We start from the raw sequence: 21,569 nt of genomic DNA, 5'->3' as shown, positions 1-21,569 counted from the left end.
CTTGCTATTAGTTATTGTAAGGGAAGGAGGTAACAGACTCACTCTCGAGCCCCTGCTCTGACAGGATTATTCAGAATGTGACATTTTATTACATGGTCTGTTACAAATAGCTCAGTTACGTTCTCCATGAATTTTGCAGTTCCATCTGGGGCAGCTTGCACCATACAAAGCGAAGCTACACAGATTCTCTTTTTCATCTGGGACTTACTTGTCCCCATTAGGGGAGGTGTTGCCTCTTTTGCTTTTCCTCTGATTTCTTCCTCAAAGCACCATTATTAGGGATATTAAGTAGCTCAGATATAATTGCATTGGTTTAAGTATGGAGGGAGATATAAAGAAACATAAAATTGGCCCCTCCTCTTGGGGACTTATTACCTAGGTGGGAAGAGAAGACAATGATGTCTACGAGATCTGACAATTAAGTTCGTGAACTTGTTGCAACAATCTTGCTCACCTTTTTTGACATCAGAGGGATTATTCATTATGAATTTGTACCAACTGGACAAAAAGTTAACCAAGTTTACTCTTTGGAAGTGCTGAAAAGGCTGCGTGAAAAAGTTAGATGACCTGAACTTTTCACCAACAATTCATGGCTCTTGCATCACGACAATGCACCAGCTCACACAGCACTGCCTGTGAGGGAGTTATTAGCCAGTAAACGAATAACAGTATTGGAACACCCTCCTTACTCACCTGATCTGGCCCCCAATGACTTCTTTCTTTACCTGAAGATAAAGGAAATATTGAAAGGAAGACATTTTGATGACATTCAGGACATCAAGTGTAATACGACGACAGCTCTGATGGCCATTCCAGAAAAGGAGTTCCAAAATTGCTTTGAAGGGTGGAGTAGGTGCTGGCATCGGTACATAGCTTCCCAAGGTGGGTACTTTGAAGGTGACCATAGTGATATTCAGCAGTGAGGTATGGAGCACTTTTTCTAGGAGGAGTTCACGAACTTAATGGTCTGACCTCGTAGGACATACAAAGACCAGCACAAAAGATGAAACAGTGAAGTGTGGAAGCAGGCGCCCTTGTCTGTGTGTGTGTGCACGTTAGTGGCAGAGTGCATTTATGTGAGGTGTCCTTTTGCCCGCCCAAGGCTCTCCTCTCTTCTTGCCAACTCACCTTTTTGGGACCTTGCTTCAGAGTTGAATTTCTCGTTCCTCAGAGGCACCGTATTCGGTCATGGATCTCTGTCCTTATGCATTTTCTGAAATGCTTGCCCCCTCTCCAGTTTTCCTGGAACACTGAAGACCTGATTACAGTTGGATTTAGCATGTCAGGAGGATCATTCCCCCGGCATCCCACTGCTCTTTCACCAAACAGCCTTCGTTGTTTTCTTCTTTATGCTCCTGCAATACTTATTTTTGTAGCAGCAGTTAACACAACGGATTATAGTATATCTGCTTACTTTTCATTTCTTCCCTGGTCTATAAGTTATTCTAGTTTAGGGACCATGTCCTAGCTGTACCTACTGCTTCCCATATTGTCACTACACTGTCACCGCTCTTATGGCTAACCTACTGGCTTTGGTGTCACACTGCAGGAGCTCATATATTGACTCTACCACTTACTTGCTTTGTGACATTGAATAAGTGTAACATCGAATAACCTCCATGAACCTCAGTTTATCTGTAAATAAAAATAGTACCTGCCCGCATAATGATGTGAAGATAAAATGACATCCAAGGAATGTTTTTAGCATAGTGCCTAGACCATGGTAGGTATTCATATTAAAAGAATATTTGTTTAAAATATATTAATAAAATAGAACAATATTCATTTGGTGTTAACACCATCATCTTCCTCTTTCATTTCTTGTTTGAATGTAAATATAAGCAAGGACAATTAAAGGCAGTTGATAGGCATGAATATAGTTGGTGAGCTTCTGGACGAGTTTTACTTTACTTAAGAAGGATGGAGTAAAATTTTCAGTGAGTTTGCGATGACAAAGATGAAAAGAGAAAAAAAAGTTATTTTCTAGACTTAAAGAGTGACTTGGAAGGAAGTCTTATTAGAGGTGGCAAAGGACGCTTTGTTAGATAATGAAAAGGGAAGCTATGTGGCAGGGTACAGAAAGTAATTCAATGTGATTTGAATTTGATACATACTAATTTGGCCCAAATGAGATTTTTATCTAAGAAGAAAGAAATGACCCAAGATTAATAAATGACATTTATTAGCAATTGCTATTTGAGCTTCCTTAATTAGAAAAAAAAAATCACCAAAGAGCTTTAGAAGTAAGAGGCAAGAATGACTTTTATGGCTTTTTAAAACACTTTTTATTTTTGTATTTGCAAAGGTGAATGTAAATGTTTTACCAGACCATAAGTGTATGTTTTGATCTCCTTTCCACTTATTAACTGCTTAGTTATGGTAGGAAAATTCATCATAGGTTTTAACACTTGCTTTTATGATAGCCTTATGATGTCATTCCTGTGTAGTACATTGCATTAAAAGTATAGAGTGACCACCCTGAGCAGTTGGTTAAAATAATGGCACATTCATTCTTCTTGAACTGCAGCCCAAGATATTCCATAGTTAACGTTATGGCAACATGCGCTGGGAGTTAAAATCTCACTTCAAGATTAGAGATTGGTCAAGATGATAATTACCAGCATTCTTCATTCAGTTCTTTGGGAAGAAGCAAAGTTTACAGATTATACGGGAAGGATTAAGTTCTGATAAATGAAGTGTTATTAATCGGTCCTGTTTTGATTGTCAAGTTACCTGCACTGAGGAATGGGTGATCAGTAATAGCAGTTGAAGTCAAATACCACTGAGATGAGAATACTGAGCCCAAGGAACAATGGCTCGCTTTACAATGTGGCCACGACATTCAGTGCGGTTGATCCCAGCTGCCTCAAATATCATTAAACTAATCTCAGAGCCTAGGATTAGGTTTGGCTGACCAAGGATCCTTTCAGGTCAGAGTTCAAGGAGTCCTGCTTCAGTTTCAGGGAGCAGGGAAGACAACTTGCTCTTGATATTTTTTTTTAAACAAAGGTTTTGTTCTATAGCTCTTTCAAAGCCTCTCAAATAGCCTTAACTGCTAAACTAACACACATGGAGAAAGGCAGCTCTTCATCTCTGTAATCATCTGTTTGCGCAGGTTATTAATGACTCTGGCCTATAGAGTGTGTACAACCACCTTTTGCCTTCCCCTCAAAAAAAGTCAGTAAAAGGGGAGGAGGCGGTGATGGAGAGAGAGAGAGCCATGCTGACAAACTTCCTCCCTCCCTCATTCTTTGCACACTGGTAATTAAACCCAGACTTAGCAGCAGTATCATTACATTGTGAAGATGAGCTAGAGACTCTTTTGAAGTTGTGTTTCTTAACATTACCCCCTGCAGTAGAAAGGGCATTTGTGCTGTGACCAATCTTTAAAAACAAAACAATGCTAAACAGCATGCATATTCTGAACAAAATTCCTCTTTCCTAAAAACTTGACATTTGTTAGGGCACCATGGCATAGAAACACCATGGCATAAAAACATTGGTTAGCCTTGATTTTTAAAGTAAGGTCTTGAAAAATGTAAAGTAGGCAGATTCGTAGTGCACAGATTAATTTTTCCACGATAAATGTGTTAATTCACCGTCTTGTCCATGGAAAAAGCTATTCCTCAGGGAAATGGTATTAACTATGCAATGTCTTACTGCTAGATATTGCTCTGGAAAATGTTGGAAGTTTGCACATGATCTACATTCAGCTTTTGAACTATTATTTTAATCAATGCTTTTTGTGTATCAATACATCTAATGTAAATTCCTTCCCCTATTGTATGTACAGTGTAGATTATTTTTAAAATACCAGAGCTGAGTAGAGTATAGGGCTGGCTATGAAAAGAGAAAAACTGGAATAGACTCTTGGAGTTATAGTTAAGTCATACAACATAATTAGAGATGGTCTCTTCCTGCTCCCCACCATATTCTGAAATTTCTACAAAATCTTGGGTGGAATATTATCTAGCCTGCACTTGGATGAGGACCTCACTTCTTTGTGAGGCTATAGATGTCTGTCACTAGTTGGTCTGGTTTTATCATTCCTGAGGATTGTAAAGAAAACAGTCTTCAAAGTGTACTACTAATACTTCATTTGTGTGTAGGACAACTCAGGTATTTGGAAAGTGATGACCATGCCCTCTATAAGACATTTTTGTAGGCTAACCAACTGCAGAAGTCTGTGTGTGGCTTTGGTTCCTTTTGTATTCCTTCACTCTCTGTATCACCCTTGTGTCTGGGTGCTCTCTAGCTGTTAGGACCTTCTGAAACTAACTCATCCCTTTCCCTCTTATGTGATCTTCACTTTCTATAAATTCATTAATTATTTTTAGCAGATATTCACAATAGTGGCTCATATTAAGTCACCTTAATATAATCAAGTTTTTCCCCCATATGAATTTAGGTGGAAATATATATATACATATATATACATATATATATATTTATGTATATGTATATGTATATATGTGTATGTATATATATATATTTAAAGCCGTTAATGTATTCATTCTTGTTAAACTTCATTTTGTTTTATCTAGTCAAGTGTTAATAGTCCATTGAGATAATTTGAGTAAAAATTATGTTATCTACTATTGGCTTTGTGAACCCTACAAATTTTACAAGCATCTTCATGACAGTCATTGGCAAAATGTGGAATGGGCAAGACAGAGCACTGGGGCATGACCCGGAAGCCCCCCTTGAAGGCTGATAGTTTACTTTGAGACTAGTTATTATTCCACAAGGCACAAATTACCTGACTGCACTGTCTGTCAGATCTACTAAGGTATCATGAAAGATTTTCTCAAGTATTCCTGCCGTGCCTGTACCCCTGATCAAATGACATGCTTTAGTTTGGCATTACATTTTCATTGTGGACTAAACTTTTTTTACTTTTTTAATTGTGAACTTTGAGTTAAAATTTGACTTGTTTTGAAATTCTTCTGTTCATGACTTTATTTATTTATACCATCAGATATCACTTCTACAAATTTTCTACTACCCTGGGTTGTGAATTCTCTGGGCCAGGAAACTTATGTTCATTTAGTGCTTTATTTCCGATCTTAGCTTTCAAGGCTTTCTTACTCATTGTTCTAGCATTTCCAGTTTGAAGCTCCTTTTGCTTTAGCAGATGAAATGGAGATAGGTGGGTATGTGGGTAGTTTTGCCTTCTGTCTTTTCATCTTTTTAACATAATATCATCTCCCTTAAACAGTTGTCCTATATTCATTGATCATCATTTGTCCATTTAAAAAACTTTGTTAAAGTTAGCAGGGTTCATGTATCTAAGGTTTTTCTGAGCTGTGACCTCTTTATTAAGATTCTTTGAGATTCCTACTATTTCTCTGTTCCATTTTCCACAATTTTTATGGAATCTTAAAAATTTAAGGTCATGGGAGAACACAAGAAGTTTTTTAGTATAGTGTTCAGATCCCGGCCTCATTCCTTACTAGGGCATCCGACCTAAGGAGAGTTACTGAACTTCTCTATACTTCATCTATAAAATGGTTTAAGAGCCCCCCGCCCCCTCCCCGCCACTTTAGGACTGTTTTAAGGATTGGGTGAAATTCTATTTTAATGACCAAAACCTGATATTGTACTCAATGAATGTTAATCTTATTTCTGTTATTTCTCATGATGATGCCCACTCATATTCTTTCACATTTTTGGGACCATACAACTGTTTTCACAACCTTACAACTCTTTTAAACCATCCCCTGAAACAACTCTATTCATAGAATCACACATATTTTCTTTCATCTTTCTGATGTCTGCTTTCCTAAACTATAGAGTACGTATGTGTAATAAGTATGCCATTGCTTAACTATTGTAAGATTCAGGAGAAGTGGGCTTTTGTATCTTCAGGATATCTGTGGCTTCATAGCTCTCAAATCTATTCTTCCGATTTAAGCCCAGCAGAGTTAGTTCACCTTCATACAAGTGTTCATTCTTTTCCATGGTGTGTACCATAAGCCAGCTGACTTAGGGGACTGCTTGCCCCTCTCAAGATGCTAAGTTCTCAGGCTCTATGGAAACCTCTGTTCTTCAGGGGGGTAGATTGTCTGCCAAAGGTGTTGCTATTTCCATGGGTTTTCTCACAAAGAACTGCACATTGCGAAAACTAAACATATTATTAACATGTAGGGCTTGGAATTTAATGGGCTTAGGGAAAAATAAGTGAGAATTGTGGAAACATAATCATGAAAATAAAGGGTTTCACCATGTTTACATTTTAACTTCCTACCTTGTCGTTAGGTGTGTTAATTGCAATGAGTCTGCCTGTTTTTATATGCGGTATGCAGAGAATAAGTAATAGTACTCACCATGGACCATGCAGCGTTCATCTAATGAAGCATTCTTACATTTTTGAAATTCCTAAGTAAGAATGGATTTGAGAGAGTCTGGCCCTGAGAGCGTTTTTCCTTTTTCCTTTTTAAGGACAACTAGAAATAAGCATGTGGAGTTTGATTTCCTTACCATGAATAATTGTACTAAAATACTTCTAGGGCATGTTCTAAGTTTGCAGTTATATTTGTGAAGGTTCAGAGAATACTTTTGAGGAAATTCCTTTCCTTTTCCCTAAAAAAATGATAGTTGTAGTTATCCAACCCAGTTATTGCTCCCCTCTCCACACCTATTATTTGTATTTTCCCTCGGGCCTTCCTACCTTTCCTGTTCTAGTATTTCTCAGAGAGCCTGCTTCGTTGTGGGGTGTTTCTGTAAATACAAATTCTGGCACTCATCCTGACCTAGTGCATTGGGTCCTTTGGTGGCAGGCCCCAGAATCTTTATTTTCGTAAGTTCTTTGTGAGGGGAGGTCTAATGTCCCCAAGTTTTGAGAACCACTGCTCCAGTCCAATTGTAGTTGGCTTCTATGATGTCAGATGAAACGAACATTATGCAGTGTTTCTTCTGAAGTGCTTTGTTGTTGAAGAACAGGCTGCTGGTGGGCCAGAACAGATTGTCACCATGTAAATGGGGAGTCAAGGGACATAATTTTACGGGCTCACACCTGTCTCTCAGCCAAAGACATTTCAGGTTAGTCGTGTGCCTGCACTGGTAAAGAAATAGAGTCTTATTTGAACTGGGACAACCCTGGTTCTGGGTACATTCTGTGGTATTATATTTGCCAACTCGCATTCAGCCCATGCATTTATAATTATGCGACAGTTTCCATGCATTGAGTCATTGCAGGAAAGCCGCTTCTTTGTAGAACCTCATTAAGATTTCAGCTGCTAACAGATTTTATTTTACAGTTCCAGCTTTCATGATATTAAGATATGGAGATTTGGGAGGGGTTATTTCTCCAATTTAGAGAAATTGGAGAATTATTTACAAGTTTAAAGCTCTTAGCTATGGGAGCATCACAGTTGTTTTAAGGGCATAAACAAAAAGGAAAAACGAATGGCTTGTCCAGTATTCTAATTGATGTAATATAATACTTTGGAGAGAAAAATAAAGAATGCCAAATGACTTTAAAAAAAATCGCTTGTTTGAAATTTGCATGATTTTATTTAAAATGTCATTTAATTTATAGCAATGTTTTTATAAATGTTATTTATTTTGGGGGCCTAAAGTGACTCACATGGCATTAAAGCAATATTCACAATGTTCATATTTTTTAAAAACGAGTATACCTTCTTTAATGCTAAGTATACACGATAAATGAATAATCTCGGGCTTAAATGACATATTTTTCTTTTGTGGTTGCACCCCAAATTATACTGAGCCATTTTATATCCTGTATTACTTTTTCCTATGGTATTTTAAAACTTTCTTCTAAACAATGTGCACTGTTTTAATTAAGGTAAATAACCATTAACTGAGAGTTACCGGTTATGTCAATTAGAGCTGCCACTTATATTTTGTCTTCTATGTGTTAACGTAATCATCATTCCTTAGGCAGCCCACAGGGAAGAGAGCTAATTCAGAGCAAGCAGGTCCATACAAGGAAATCGGGACTGCTAGCCTTTGAGTTTGTTGTTTTTGTGTGAAAATCCATAGTCCTTTCTTATCGTGGTGCTAGCATGGCTTTCCTTGAGTAGGCATTGGCGACCTGTCCCGCTTGGCAATCCTCTTTAGTATTTGGGAAGGAGAAGTCTTACTCACCCACATCAGCTTCCCAGCATGGCATTCAGAGGCTCCTCTTTCCCTCCCTTTGCCTTCCCTGGCATTTGCAGCGGGGACATTTTCTATTTGCTCATTTGTCCTCAGTGTCCCAGCACTACCTGCTGTTTCTTCAGCCAGGTGATAAGTAACCCCTGTGGACAGAGATAGTCTTCTGATTGCCTGTCCCCCTGTGGTTTGCTATCCTGACACCCCAGAAGACACCGAGTAGATAGATGTTGGCTGAATAGATGGTGCAGAATAGGACATTTCTGCTAATGGACCACATTGATTTAATTTCTTGGTGTTCCTATTCAGCCACTTTGAATATCAAGGCTTTCTTGGTTAATAGTCGTTTAGGCAACATTGTAAGTGTTCATGTTTCTGTCTAAAGGTTTCTAAATTGGAACGTTTCTCGTCTGAAAATAGTCAAGAATTTCTACAAGAACAGAGATTTCTGAATGCAGATACTTCCTTTTTGTGTGTAGGTTGCTTTGCTTAATAATTTGTAAGGAAAGCACAGCGAGATAACAGTAATAAATGCAGTCATTGTAGAAAATTGAAAAATACAAAACAGTGTGAAGGATAAAATAACATTCCCTCTTGATGTCACCTGTGGTCCAAGTTATTTCGTGTCTTAAAAATTTTACTGATAAAGTCTTTTCTACATCCCTCATAGTCTCTCTCTCTTTCCCCCCCTCACAGGCAGTGGATTATATCTGTATACCGTGTTTCCTGAAAATCAGACCTAGCCAGATCATCAGCTCTAATGTGTCTTTTGGAGAAAAAATTAACATAAGACCCAGTATTTATTATATTATATTATATTATGTTATGTTATATTATATTATATTATATTATATTATATTATATTATATTATATTATACCTGGTCTTGTATTAAAATAAGACCAGGTCTTATATTAATTTTTGCTCCAAAAGATGCATTAGAGATGATGTCTGGCTAGGTCTTAATTTCGTGGAAACACCGCATGACATTTTTTTCACTTAATGTAACAACCATTTTCCGTAGCATTCATTTTTAATGATTTCCTAATTGTTGATGGTGTGAGTATACCATAATTTACTTAACCATTTGTTTTAGACATTTAAGTTGTTAGAGTTTTTTTTATTTTTAGAGATAACTCTTTAATAAATATCTTTGTATTTAGATGTCATTCTGTGTTTATGATTAGTTAGGGTTATGGACAGTAATTTTTAAATTCTGGATTCTGTTACCAGTTGACTGATTCATGATTTGTTTTCACCAATATTTAACATGTTACATTGTCAAATTTCATATTTTAAGTTTGACTTACAGTTTTCTTGTTATTGAAATTAAGCTGGAGTTAGAAAATACCTATTTCAGTAGAATTTGGACTGGTGAAGAGCTTTATTATCCTGATTAAGGGTCAAACTGAGAAATTTATAAAGCATGCCTGAAACTACAAGTCTGTTTGCTGTATCTGAGTATTCTAAAATATAGCAGTCAATTAAAAAACGCATAGCATTGATAATCTTTACATATTTTATTATGAAATATGCCATGCTTACACAAGAATATAAACAATGTATATTTAACATTAAAAAAAAAAACCACAAGCTCCTTATATGTACCACTCTGCTTAGGAAATAGAACATTGCTAATACGTGTGAAACTCCTTCATATTTTCTCAATATATTATATTGATATATAATATAATATATCTCAATAATGTATATTATAATATAATATATCCCAATAATATATATCTCAATATAATCAATTTTTTTTTAATGCCAAAGAGCTCGGTGATTTGAGGAAGATTTGGAAATGTCTACTTTTTGTTTTTCATTTCCACTGCTTCCAGCTGGTCCAGTCTACCATCCCTTCTTACCTAACTCATTGCGACAGCGTTGTAACTGGCTTCTCTGCTTTTTACTTCTGATCTACCCCCTGTAGTTTGAGTGATGGCTTAAATATATAAACTGAATAATGCCATTCATCTGCCTAAAACCCTTCCCCAGTTTTCTGTTTAGTTTAGAGTAAAATCCAAATATTTGCTATGACCTGCAAAGCTCTGTCTAATCTGCCCTGGACCTCATCCTTCACCACTTATTCCCCCCATTCCTGTTCCTAGCCACAAGGGTCTTTCTATTTCTGAGCTTAGGCCAAGCCTTGCCTGCTTCATGACCAGCATACATTCCTTCCACCAATTTTGCTCAGCAAGGTATCCCTCAGGCCCTTTCCCCTGGCTGTCTGATAATTCTTTCTCATAGCATCCTATTATTCTCGTGGCTAGCACTTGTTACATTTTTAATTATATCTTTGCCTGTTGGTTGGAGCTAGTAGACTAAGTTTAATGAGTGTGTATCTTGTTCATCACCTTGTATTTCTAGTACCTAGGTAAACCACAAATACTAAAACAAATGAATGAATGAAAAAAAAAATGCATCTGGGAGAGAATATTAGTACTACACAGCTTTTTATATTCAAAAGCAATATATGGTATTTTGGGTCCAACAAAATACAACTGAGTCAGTTCATTGAATCAGGCCTTCATCCCTCCTATTACCTGCATGTATGTTATTTTTAATTCTGACTGACCCGTTTATTAAATGTGACCCATTTAGGTTAAATAGTCCATTAGAGATTTATTTTTATCTCAAATGCTTATCTCAGGTATTTAAAATAGAAAGATTTAGGCAACATAACATAGTAGAAGGGATCTTGATATAGTGGAAAGAATGTGGGCTTTGGAGTCATAAAACCCGAGTTTAAAGAGTAGTTCTGTTGCTTGTTAGCTGTGTAATCTTGGGAAACTACTTAACCTTTTTGTCCTCTGGTGTTCTCATCTGCAAAATGTGATAAAATCCCCCTCATTGGTTTGTTGTGAAGATCAAAGGAGATAATATATATTAAATCCTAACACTGTGCTTGCCACAAAACAGGCACTTAGATTGTATTATTATCATTGTTATTAGAAACTATGTGCCTATAGTAAGTTGCTTAATCTTTTTCTGCTATGATTTCCTAATATGTAAAATAAGGATAATTTTTATTTATAGGAATAATTTGACAATTAAATTACATAATGTATTTTATACATATACATTATTACACATTTTTATACTATACATAATTAATTATAATTACTATGCATAATGTAATAATACATTGTTGATATAGGCCACCTAGAGCAACTCTACCTGGCTCATAGTTGACCTCTGATAAATGAATAGGGGTGGTTGATAAAAATAATAGCATGAACAAATTGGGATCAAGTTACTTCATGCAATTGGGAGTGTTTAAATTCCATTGATTCATTCACTACATGTTAATTGGATGCCTGTTCTATACCAGGTGCTCAGCTCAGTGCTGCAGTGACAGAATGACTAAGACGAGTTCCACTGAGTAGCCTGCAGTTTAATGGGGAAAGGATTTCACATAAATTGTATAGCTATTTACCTTATGAATAAGTACAACTACACTGGGCTTAATTCTTTCAGGGGAAATAGAATAAGTGTTATTTTACCTGGAGGTATTGTTTCAGTTGTACCTCAAAGACTAAGCTTGAGTTTTCCAGAGGGTAAGAGGTGCCATAATGTGTGTGTGTATGTGGGCCGGAATATGACTTTTGAAGTCAGGCAAACCTGGTTTTCAGTCTCGGCCATTTTATATTTTTGTGGCCTTAGGGACGTTACCTAGCCTAATCTAAAATGGAGACACTCGTATCTATGTCAGGATTTTTGTAAAGCATTAATACAATGAGAAAGTGTCCAACTCATAGAAAGAAATTTTAAATGTGGGTTCTTTGCAATCACCTGATATTTTGTTCCCTTCTCTGTATTACAAAATAGCCTCCTCTCCCAAGAATCCATAGTTCTATAACTTTACCTAGTCAAACATTTTTTTTCTTTTTCTTTTTTAACTTGGTTAAATCTTATCTATATCTTTGTCTTTAAAAGTTCAAAGATTGGCTATTCGTCAGCACTTCAAACTCAGTTTGTTGGAATATTTACTCAGCTCTTTAGGAGTTTCATTCTCACCCACGGTCACAGAAAATAATGTCCTCCTTCCTCTAAAATTCTAAACAAGAAATTAGTCATTTTAAACTCTTTGTCACTGTGTCCACTCTTTGTAACATCAACAACAATAGAAGCTTACAGTTGGTGAGCAGTTTAGAATTCCCAGATAACCTGAATTCATAGTACTTCATTTTATTCCCTCAGCAACCCATGAGATGCAGGCTATTATGATCTTACAGGAGAAGGAGATTGAGAGGCACTGAGAGTTTGGTGACTTGGTCTTCGGATTCTCATCCAGTACTTTTCACTTTATATCGTACATACCTTTTTGTTCTGCCTGTCTTCAGGTTCCATTGTTCCTCCCACGGTTGCCAGCATTCATCCTCTTTTTTACTCTTTTTTTCAGTAGTCTTTGTTTCGTTTCTGTATGTCCCACATTATGCGACAGTCTCTCATTACCTAGATTCTGTAGCTCTAGAAAAGCTTATACCTACCTTTTGTAGATATCGCTAGGTTGGCATTTCTTTAGCATTTCTTAATGCTCTACTGTGGCTTCTCATTTCCCTGTGAAGCAACTTCTAGGTCCTCTTATATTCTCTCTCAAAACCATCAGGGATCCCCTATTTCTTGACCTTAAATTCCACCATCTTGCTGAGCGATGGAAGGCACACAAGTATGGCTTCTTTGAGGTGAAACTATTTTACATGCAACATCCTTGGGCTCTCTAGCACCCTGCTAAGCAGCTTCTGTTTTTCTAAAGCAACAGAAACCAAATTCTTTCATGGCTCTCTCTTGTGACTTTCATGTCTACATTAACCCATTACAAAAAAATCTGATATACCTATCTGTGCATTTATTCTTCTTTTCCAGATTTTGTGTGTCTTATATTACTCACCATTTATTATTGCTGAGATAATTTTCAGATTCACCCAAACTTGAATTGAATGACTTAGACTATAAATTCCTAGGATATAAAGAACACTGTCACTTTAAATTATTCTGTGAGCAGCAGAAGCCAGCATTGATATAATGTTTTTCTCTATTAGGCAGATCATAGGTTTATAAATAATTATTAGTCTTGGAATCTGTGCTAGCTGCAGCCTGTTTCCCAAATTCAGAGTATATTTCCATTTAGTATGTCTTCATAAAATATAAAAACACTAAATTTAAATTAAAACTGATTTAAAAATTATGCCATAGAGGATTATGGAGATCTATTAAAAGATATAAGACTTTTTTTTTTTTTTTTTTTTTTTAGCATTTGTGATCCCTGCCTACTCCTTTTCCTAGCACCTTTTATTCTGTTATCTTTGTTTCAGTAAATAGTCATTCAGGAAGATGGTTTGTACAAAAATACTGAAAATAAAAGCATGCAGGAAAATGTATGCACTACCATCTCTTTGTCTCTCCCTCTGAGATTTTATGTATGCTCTGCTTCAAAAACCAGTTTAAAAATAAAAAAGATGAGGGCGGTTGCAATCTGCTCTATTTTATGTAGATTAGGTTTGGCCCTCAGGCACCTGCCAAATTGCTAATATGGCCTTCCTTTGGGCCGATGAGTGTGAACCCAAATCTTCTTTTCCACGGAAACAGAAATGTATTTGCTGGGAATAAGTTAACAGCAGAGGTGATTTTCACTAATTTTCACTAATAACCATGGATCAGGTTATACTTGGGCAGTTTCTCAGTGTGGATGAGACACAGTAGCCCGGGGAATTAATGATTTCTTCTACCCTTACTGGGCTTCTCCCGAGGACTTTGCGGTTCCCAGAGATCCATGGGACAGTGACTACTTCCCTTTGTGCTGTGGTGACTTTGAAAGGTCCTTTGCCTCTACATTTCAAATGCAAAATGTTATTGTCATTTTTGTAAAACACATCTCTAGGCCTTACATTTGCAAAAGGAAATACCTTAAATTGTCCAGAATGAATGTTGCCCAGAATGAATGGATGCCCACTCTGGGCGATTGAATTTTTGCATTATCGCAACAGTTATTTTGAATGCTCTGGGGTGAGGCCTTAATTATCTTCCAAAGAGATAATAGAGATGGCAAATATGGAAATCTCAAGTATTTCTTATGACTCTATTAGGGCAGATTTTTAGAAAATATCCTGATACCAATAATTGCATTATGTGGGAAAAGAATAAAAGTTTTGTATGAACCAAGCAGAGGCTGGAAGTGCAGGGACAGAAAATTAGGGCCCGATCCAGATTTGGGTACATAAATAGCTATAGTCTAAATGCAGCCCGTATTGAAAATTGCTGGATATTTAACATGAGCAACAGCTCCTGTGAAGTCATTTTGTAACCTAAATTAATTCTTGCCAATGGAGGAACAAGAAACATTAAACTGTTGGCATCATTGAATGCATCATCATGACTAGACCAGAAAGAGAAGTTGCTGTGACTTATTTAAATACTGGAATAAATCATTTAGATGATTTTTCTTCACATGGAGTGGTTTACAGATGAGTAAAAGATTTGTGTTTCAGGGCTCTTACTCTGGTTTATTATAAGCATTATAACATGCACCATCCTGACCTAATATTTTGTGTCGTCAAGTAATTTTGTAGGCAGGGGCAAGAATTGTAAAACTCTTGCTTCTTATTTATTTTACTTGGCAAAATACAAATTAAATGCTAAAACTATATGATACATAGATGTGAGTGGGAAGGAAATTTGCAGTCATTTTTGGACTCATAGTCCAACATGAATGCAATCATGTTTCAATATTATTATGCAAGCATTTTTTGGGGGGCCGCTACTAACTGTCAGTCACTAAGCTAGGGACTCAGATGAATGAGATCGTTCCTGATTGATTATGGCTGGTTTTGAGATGTTTCCAAGTGTTGTCAGAACAGCAACAAACTGATACATAAGTGTCCATGAGCATTTTAAGTTAAATAAGTTCACTCACTTATTTCATTGTACTAAAAAGTGTTATATCAGAAGTTAAAAATTAGTAACTTAGTCTTTGTTTCTGGAACAAATTTGAATGTGACATTGGATGACTTGGTTAACTACTTATTTCTAGTGTAGCAACATCGCAATACCATGATAAGCATTAAAAAAACACCCAGTTTCTTGATGGATTGTTATGAAGTAAATACGATACTACACTATTGAACAACTAAAAATGAGTAAGGGAGGAAAATTTGGCCTGTTAAGGTACATGCTACTTATCTTTGTGTGGTTTTTTTTTTTTTTTTGAGATTTGATGTCTCATCATATTTGTCACTCTTCGAAAATCTCATTTTTGACTGGACTCAGAGGTAGGAGCTCTCAGAGAGGACAGCCGATTTGTCTCTTGGCAATCTGTTCTTGGTGTTTTTCTTTGGCCTTCTTCATCCTCTTGGCTAAAAGTTTAGCATATTCCGTGCCCTCTTTCTTATTTTTCTTAGGATGCTGTTTCTTCAGAGCAATGTGCCCATGTTTGTGTTGCAGGATGCGTGGAGTAACAAGATGCGGAGTCTTGGGTGCTTTGGTCCTAAGTTTCCTACCTTCTTTGTTTAGGGGCTTTCTCATAATATGTTGGCAGGCATCACCTTTAGAGAGATTGAAAAGTTTGTGGATTCTGCTAGGTCTTTTGGGCCCCAGGTGACGAGGTACAGTAGTATCAGTGAGACCAGGAATATCTTTCTCCTCTTTTTTTACAATGACCAAGTTGCAAACACTCAGATTGGCATCCGCAATGCAACCCTGAAGAGATCTGTGCTTTCTTTCTCCAGTCTTCCTTGGTCTATCACAGGAATGCCCCTTACTCAGGAGCAGGCGGACACGGCCATGGGCCACAACACCTGTTTCATGGGGAGACCTTGTTTGTCGTTCCCACCACTGATTCGAACCATATAATGCTTCCATTCTTCACCCAGAGTGCCAGCAGCCACTTCTGTGGCCACACGCTTCTCCTAAAAGGTGCAGAGTTTGAGTTCATCGCCTACTTCAATGAGTTTCTGGCAGCCGGTGGCTGGGAAAGAGATATTCAGCTTCATCCTGAAGCAGCTGGCCGCCTCCAGGGCAGGAAAAAAAGTGGCCCATGTTGCCTGCTTATCATTATATAAAAATTCAGACGTGAAAAAAAATCAGTCTTCTTGTAGTGAATATTTTCTGTGTTCCTCCCAGGTGTTCTAGAATACATGTGTTAAAACAACCAATAAAATAACGAAAAGCGAAATAAAGCTGATCCTTTTTTTTCCACGTTTTTCTTAGTGACCACAGTGACCAAATATGTTTTTGAGATTTGTCTCTTTTTTTCCTTTTAGAGATGGCAAGTTGATGGTTGCTTGATATTAGAATGAAAACAAAACACCACTCAAGTTGTTTCAAGGATGGTTGAATTAAAAAAAAAAAAACCCTCCTGATTCGACAGCCCTTGGCGGTCCTTGCTAGCCTTTTTCTAATGGAACATAATAGAAATTTACAGTATTGGCTCTCATATCATTCTTGTCTTCTCCTCATCTTCCTTACCAGTTTTTATTTTTTAAAGCGCAAATAAAAGTAGGTCTCGTTTACATTTTCAGGGTCTCATATGTCAATGATTCCAAGGGAATTTCTTAGTATTTATAATTAGATAGTGTTGAGATTTTACTACCTTGCTCTTAATTTTGCTCATCATACTTCCTGAATGAATTAGATTTATTTACTGATGTGGGTTATGCTCGAGGCTTTGTTGGCCACATACAAATATATCTTTAAGGAGAGGAAGTTACTTATTTGTGGAGACATATAAACAATTTATTTCTTCTGTTTGGTGCGATGGAAGTGAAAAATTGATCGGAGAATATCTTACTCATTTTAATAATTGTGTTATTATCTTTTATTAAATAAAAGAATCCCCAGGGAAGTCTCTCTTACCTAACAATTTTACTGTGAAGAATAAGAAACACAGCTATATTTATTCAGGTAGTAGTAGTCCATTAGTAGTCTGTAAGCAGCAGCTTTTGCTATTTTAGTAAGACGGGCAATTGGCAGAGTGATATTCAGTTAAAAAATCCTGATTGAGCCATGTTTCCTTTAGTGGTTGATATGAAAGCCATTGTTGTTTTGCTCACCAACTGGCAGAACTTCAATTATTCTGAATTTAGAAGTTGTTTACTATACTTTGAAAGTTTAAAAATGAGCCCTCCCTGAGAAACAAAAAGCTGGGTGTTTGCCATTCTTGTAATTGAAAAGTAGAATTTTAATGAAAGAAAAATCAATCCACCAATTTCAATGTTGAGATTATTTTCAGTTTTGAAGGCTTAAGTGTTTTTTAAAATGACAGTCATCAAAGCCTCCATTACTGTGCCCCAGCATATTCGGGCAGTGTTTTGATTTAGAACGTCAGAGCTGCAAGGGAGAGATAATCAATACATTTCTGGAGGTGGCATGGATTCCATGAGAAGATTTGGTTTGAGGGTTTCATCTTCTCAGGCTTTCCTCTGTGCCTTCAGCAGCTGTCTGGAATATCTCTCGTGCTGGTCTTCCTGGATGTCCAGGATGCCGACAGTGTGGGAGCTCAGTTTTCTACTTGTTGAGGGGGGGTTAGCAGGATGCTGGAGACAGAGTCTGGGTAGGGAGCTCAGGTGAACCTGCAATGGAGCTGGTGCTTCCCGTGGGCCATGGCAGAGTGGCCCTCGTTTTCTCCCTCCCTCCTTCCGTTTCAGCCTCCCTCCCTCGCTCCCTCCATCGCTTCTTCCTTCCCTCCCTCCTTCCTTTCCTTCCTTTTATTTCTGTGCCTCTACCATCTGCCAGGCACTATGCTATTGTGGAGCTTAGCGTCTAGCGAGGAATAGACACTGTAGGTATTTACAAATGCACGGGGTTGCTGGGATGCTTTGCAGCAGCGGGCAGGCGGTGAGATGCAGCTGTGGGTACCGCCTCTCGGCCCCTCCTATAGATAATAAAATGGAGGCTCAGACAGATGAAGTCACTTGTGACAGTTACTGAGATAGAACAAAGGTCCAAGCCCAGGTTCCTTTGACTACATCAGACGCCTTGCCATGTTAGCCGGTGGCATTTTAGAAGATTCACATTTTTGCTTACGGGAAGGAAATTTTCCCTTAGGAACCTTCTAGAAAACATAATGCTTACCTCTTTTATGTTAACTTACAATTCGTGAATGCTAGCATATGTTTATACAGGACTTTATCATTTTAGTGCAATTTAGCGCATGCTATTTTAATTACCATTTTTCTGATCAGACGGGGGAGTTATTTTTTGTTGTTGTTGTTGGTTTTATTCTGTTTTGGCTTTTAAATACCCATTATATAGAAGAGAAAGTAGGGGCCCAGAGAGGTTAAGTGAGTTGCCCATAGGTACAGAGCTGCAGGATCCAAGACCAGACCTGGATATCCTGATCCCCAGTCTGCTGCTGTTTCAAAGAGGCTTCCTTCTTCTGTGACGTCACATGCCCACTGCATTTTAGGCCTCATGATGCTTATGGGGTTGCAGCGACGGTTGTATAAAACAGTGAAACTGATATGACCCTTGCCCTCTGGCAGTTTATAGTCCAAGTAAGGTAAAGAGTTTCTGCATATACAGGAAATCGTCCCTTCCCTCTCCTCCGGCCCCCACCCTGTTACCTATTTAGCCTTCAAATTTAAAAAGAAGTAAAACTTCATGACAATGCACTTCAAACTCCATTTTCCCTCTCACATGCAATAACTTTCTCCTTTCCCTTCACTTACCTACTTGACAGTAGTGAGAATATTTGCTGGTGAGTTGGGAAAAAAGGAACTGGGAATCTTTTGATCGCCTGGCCTTCTTTTGAGGAGTGTTAGTAGATCAGTCTTCTCCATGCTACAGGTCCTTATTTTTACTGGGCAGCCTGCGCAGTGCTTCTCACACTTGGCCCATCCTCAGCATCTCATGGGATCCACCCCTGGAGCTTTTGTTCCAGAAGCCAGGGGTGAGGTGTCCAGTTGCTCTCGGGATGAACTTGGAACCCATTCACTTAATAGGACCACTCTCAACAGCACCATCCTTACTAGGCTGCAAATTCCTAAGAATGGAGAGAAAAGGAATCCTTCCCCTGTCTCTAACCGTTTAGCCCAGCTACCACTGGGTAACTAGATAGTCTTTCAGGAATAATCCTTTTGTCTCTACCACAGTTGCCCATGGATTCAGATGACACTTTTGTGACAGGGATGAATATTTAAGGTGTCTCAAATAGACCACGGTCGTTACTTATCACTGTATATGTAGGGACTGTAGATCTACCTTCAGTTTGATTCAAGAAATATTTGCCTAATGAGAGAATACCTCCTATGTATTGGCCCATGGCTTCCTTATTATAGGCACTAAAACTGTAATGCCGTATTTACACATTTGGCTTGCTGCCTTTAAATATGACATTTCCAAAAAATAATGGAAACCAAGGAACTGTCAGATTTGTTTGAATGTAAATATCTGAAACCTGAAAACCATGTAAATTATTAGATTTAATAGTGTATATGAAGATGTACGGAAAGTAACCATTATTAAAATGTTCTTGAAGGAACCAAAACTACAAAGTAAACAAAATGAAAACCCTCCACACCAAAAGCAATTGCCATTTTGTAATAGTTACACCCATATTTGCTTCCATGTCTTGTAGTTTCTTAACAAATTACTGTGAAATCAGGTTAGTTGAAACATGAATGAAAATGTACAACATAAATGGGGATGCTTTTCACCTTCATGTTGCATGGCGACATTTTCTTTGATAATCAACATGCCATCGTAATATTGCCCTTAAGATCAGATATTATGTAACCTTAAATTATAGGAAACAGAATATGCCTAAAGGACAATTCTGGAATGTATAACTGGCAGCATGTAGTTGACAGGGTTTCCAAGGCTGCTGAGGCCAGTGGTCAAGTATGTGGAGTGCTAGGTCCTCAGGAAAACTTGGTGCAACATTTGAATCCTCATCTGAAAAGAATACATGTCATTAATTAGGATGAGAACTATGTGCAGCAACTGTATTTGTAGATCTTTAGTGATAATTCTTACCCCAGAGGATATGCAGAAACACTGGCTAAACGTAAGTCATGAACAGCATCTGCTAGAATATAGTGAAATCTATGTAAAAGAATAGGACTCTCCCCCCCCCCCCCCCCCCCGCCCCGTGTCTTTGATTGAAAATATTTTAGGGGGATAAAGGCTAGAGGGAAATCTCTTTATGCAAATGTATTCCTGAAAAGAAAAGAGGAAAAAAAGAGAAGTTTGGTTGTGTTACCTGCCACAATTAATCGTTTAATTCCAAATTTTTTTAGATAATGATTAAACTGAGAACAATAATAAGAAAATACATGCCAGATGAAATAATTTTTAACCAGTGACAGGAACTTAGAACCGATCCCAAATAATTTATCATAACACTTTTATTTTTCATTTGTCTTATTCCCCCCATGTAATTCCCCTATGTAAGTTTTAAGTGGCACTCTTTATGAAATAAATAATTAAAGACCAACCATATTTTTTTAATATCCTGACCAATATTTTGGCTGTTTTTCAGAAGACTAGGAATTTTGAAAATTAAATAAAGGTTTCTAAAATAACAACTTCAGAAAGTTTTATTTAATTTGTGGAATAATTCTGTTCTCTCTCTCTCTCTCTCTCTCTCTCTCTCTCTCTTTTTTTTTTTCCAATAGGGCCTTTATTAATTTAGTCTAGTTATTTAGTGCTTATATTAAATAATCTAATAAAAGTCAGGGTTATAACATAACGTTTCCCAAATGTGAAGCAGCATCTATTACATGAGACAAAAATCTTTGTGCTGCAAAATGCAAAAACCATGTGTAGAATTACAAGACACCAAATGGTACTGTATATATTTTTTAAGTAGAATGTTTCTGTAGCATAAGAGGATAGTCAGCTCAAAAAAAGATTGATAGACAGCTGTATATCATTATAGTTTATTCAGAAAGTGCTCTGAATTCGTATTTCAGCTTTTTATTACTAATAATGTTCCTGATGATAATTTCCCCTGAAAGATACAGATCGGACTTAAGAGTAAAAAAGTTAATTTCTTAAAAAGTGAGAAAAACCACCTTGTTTGTGTTTGTCAATAATACCTGCACTGATGGAGATAGAGAGTTGCTGTCTGTGGGGATGGTGTGTGTGTGTTGATTTTTTAGATAATCTATGTAACAATATAGCCTCAACATTAATTCTGAATCACTGAATTATTTATTATTGTCTGGTGTTTTCTTTTGTATTGTTATAAATACAGGATTAAGTGTATTGTAGGTTCCCAGACAAGTGTGTTGTGAGGTTGCATTAATTTGTGTAAGTTATAGTGGCACTAGAATAATGTAAAATGCCAGAAGAATGCTATTTCGTTTTCCACTTACTTTTACCCCAATGCAAGATATTTGAAATATAGTCTTTAAAATCAAAGCAGAAGGTATAGAGGAGTTGCAGTAAGTTGTATTGGGGCCACTGCTAAGCTGTGCATTAAAAATCATTTTTGCTTTTTCTTTTTTCCCC

General features: G+C 37.2%; 1 protein-coding gene and 1 pseudogene across 2 annotated transcripts in view; one reads left to right on the top strand and one right to left on the bottom strand.

Annotated features, from left to right (window-relative positions):
• SATB2 (SATB homeobox 2) overlaps nucleotides 1-21,569 on the top strand; it is a 169,744-nt gene that overhangs the window by 42,813 nt on the left and 105,362 nt on the right. The gene's annotated exons all lie outside the window — the stretch shown is intronic.
• Nucleotides 15,367-16,108, bottom strand: LOC308498883 (small ribosomal subunit protein eS6-like; annotated as a pseudogene). Its single transcript has one exon. The product of its transcript is annotated as a small ribosomal subunit protein eS6-like (transcript).

This window comes from Rhinolophus hipposideros (assembly GCF_964194185.1).
Source record: "Rhinolophus hipposideros genome assembly, chromosome: 6".
In the NCBI taxonomy this organism is placed as follows: Eukaryota; Metazoa; Chordata; class Mammalia; order Chiroptera; family Rhinolophidae; genus Rhinolophus; species Rhinolophus hipposideros.
Note: the sequence above shows the minus strand (reverse complement) of the source record. Positions and strands in the feature narration are given on the sequence as shown.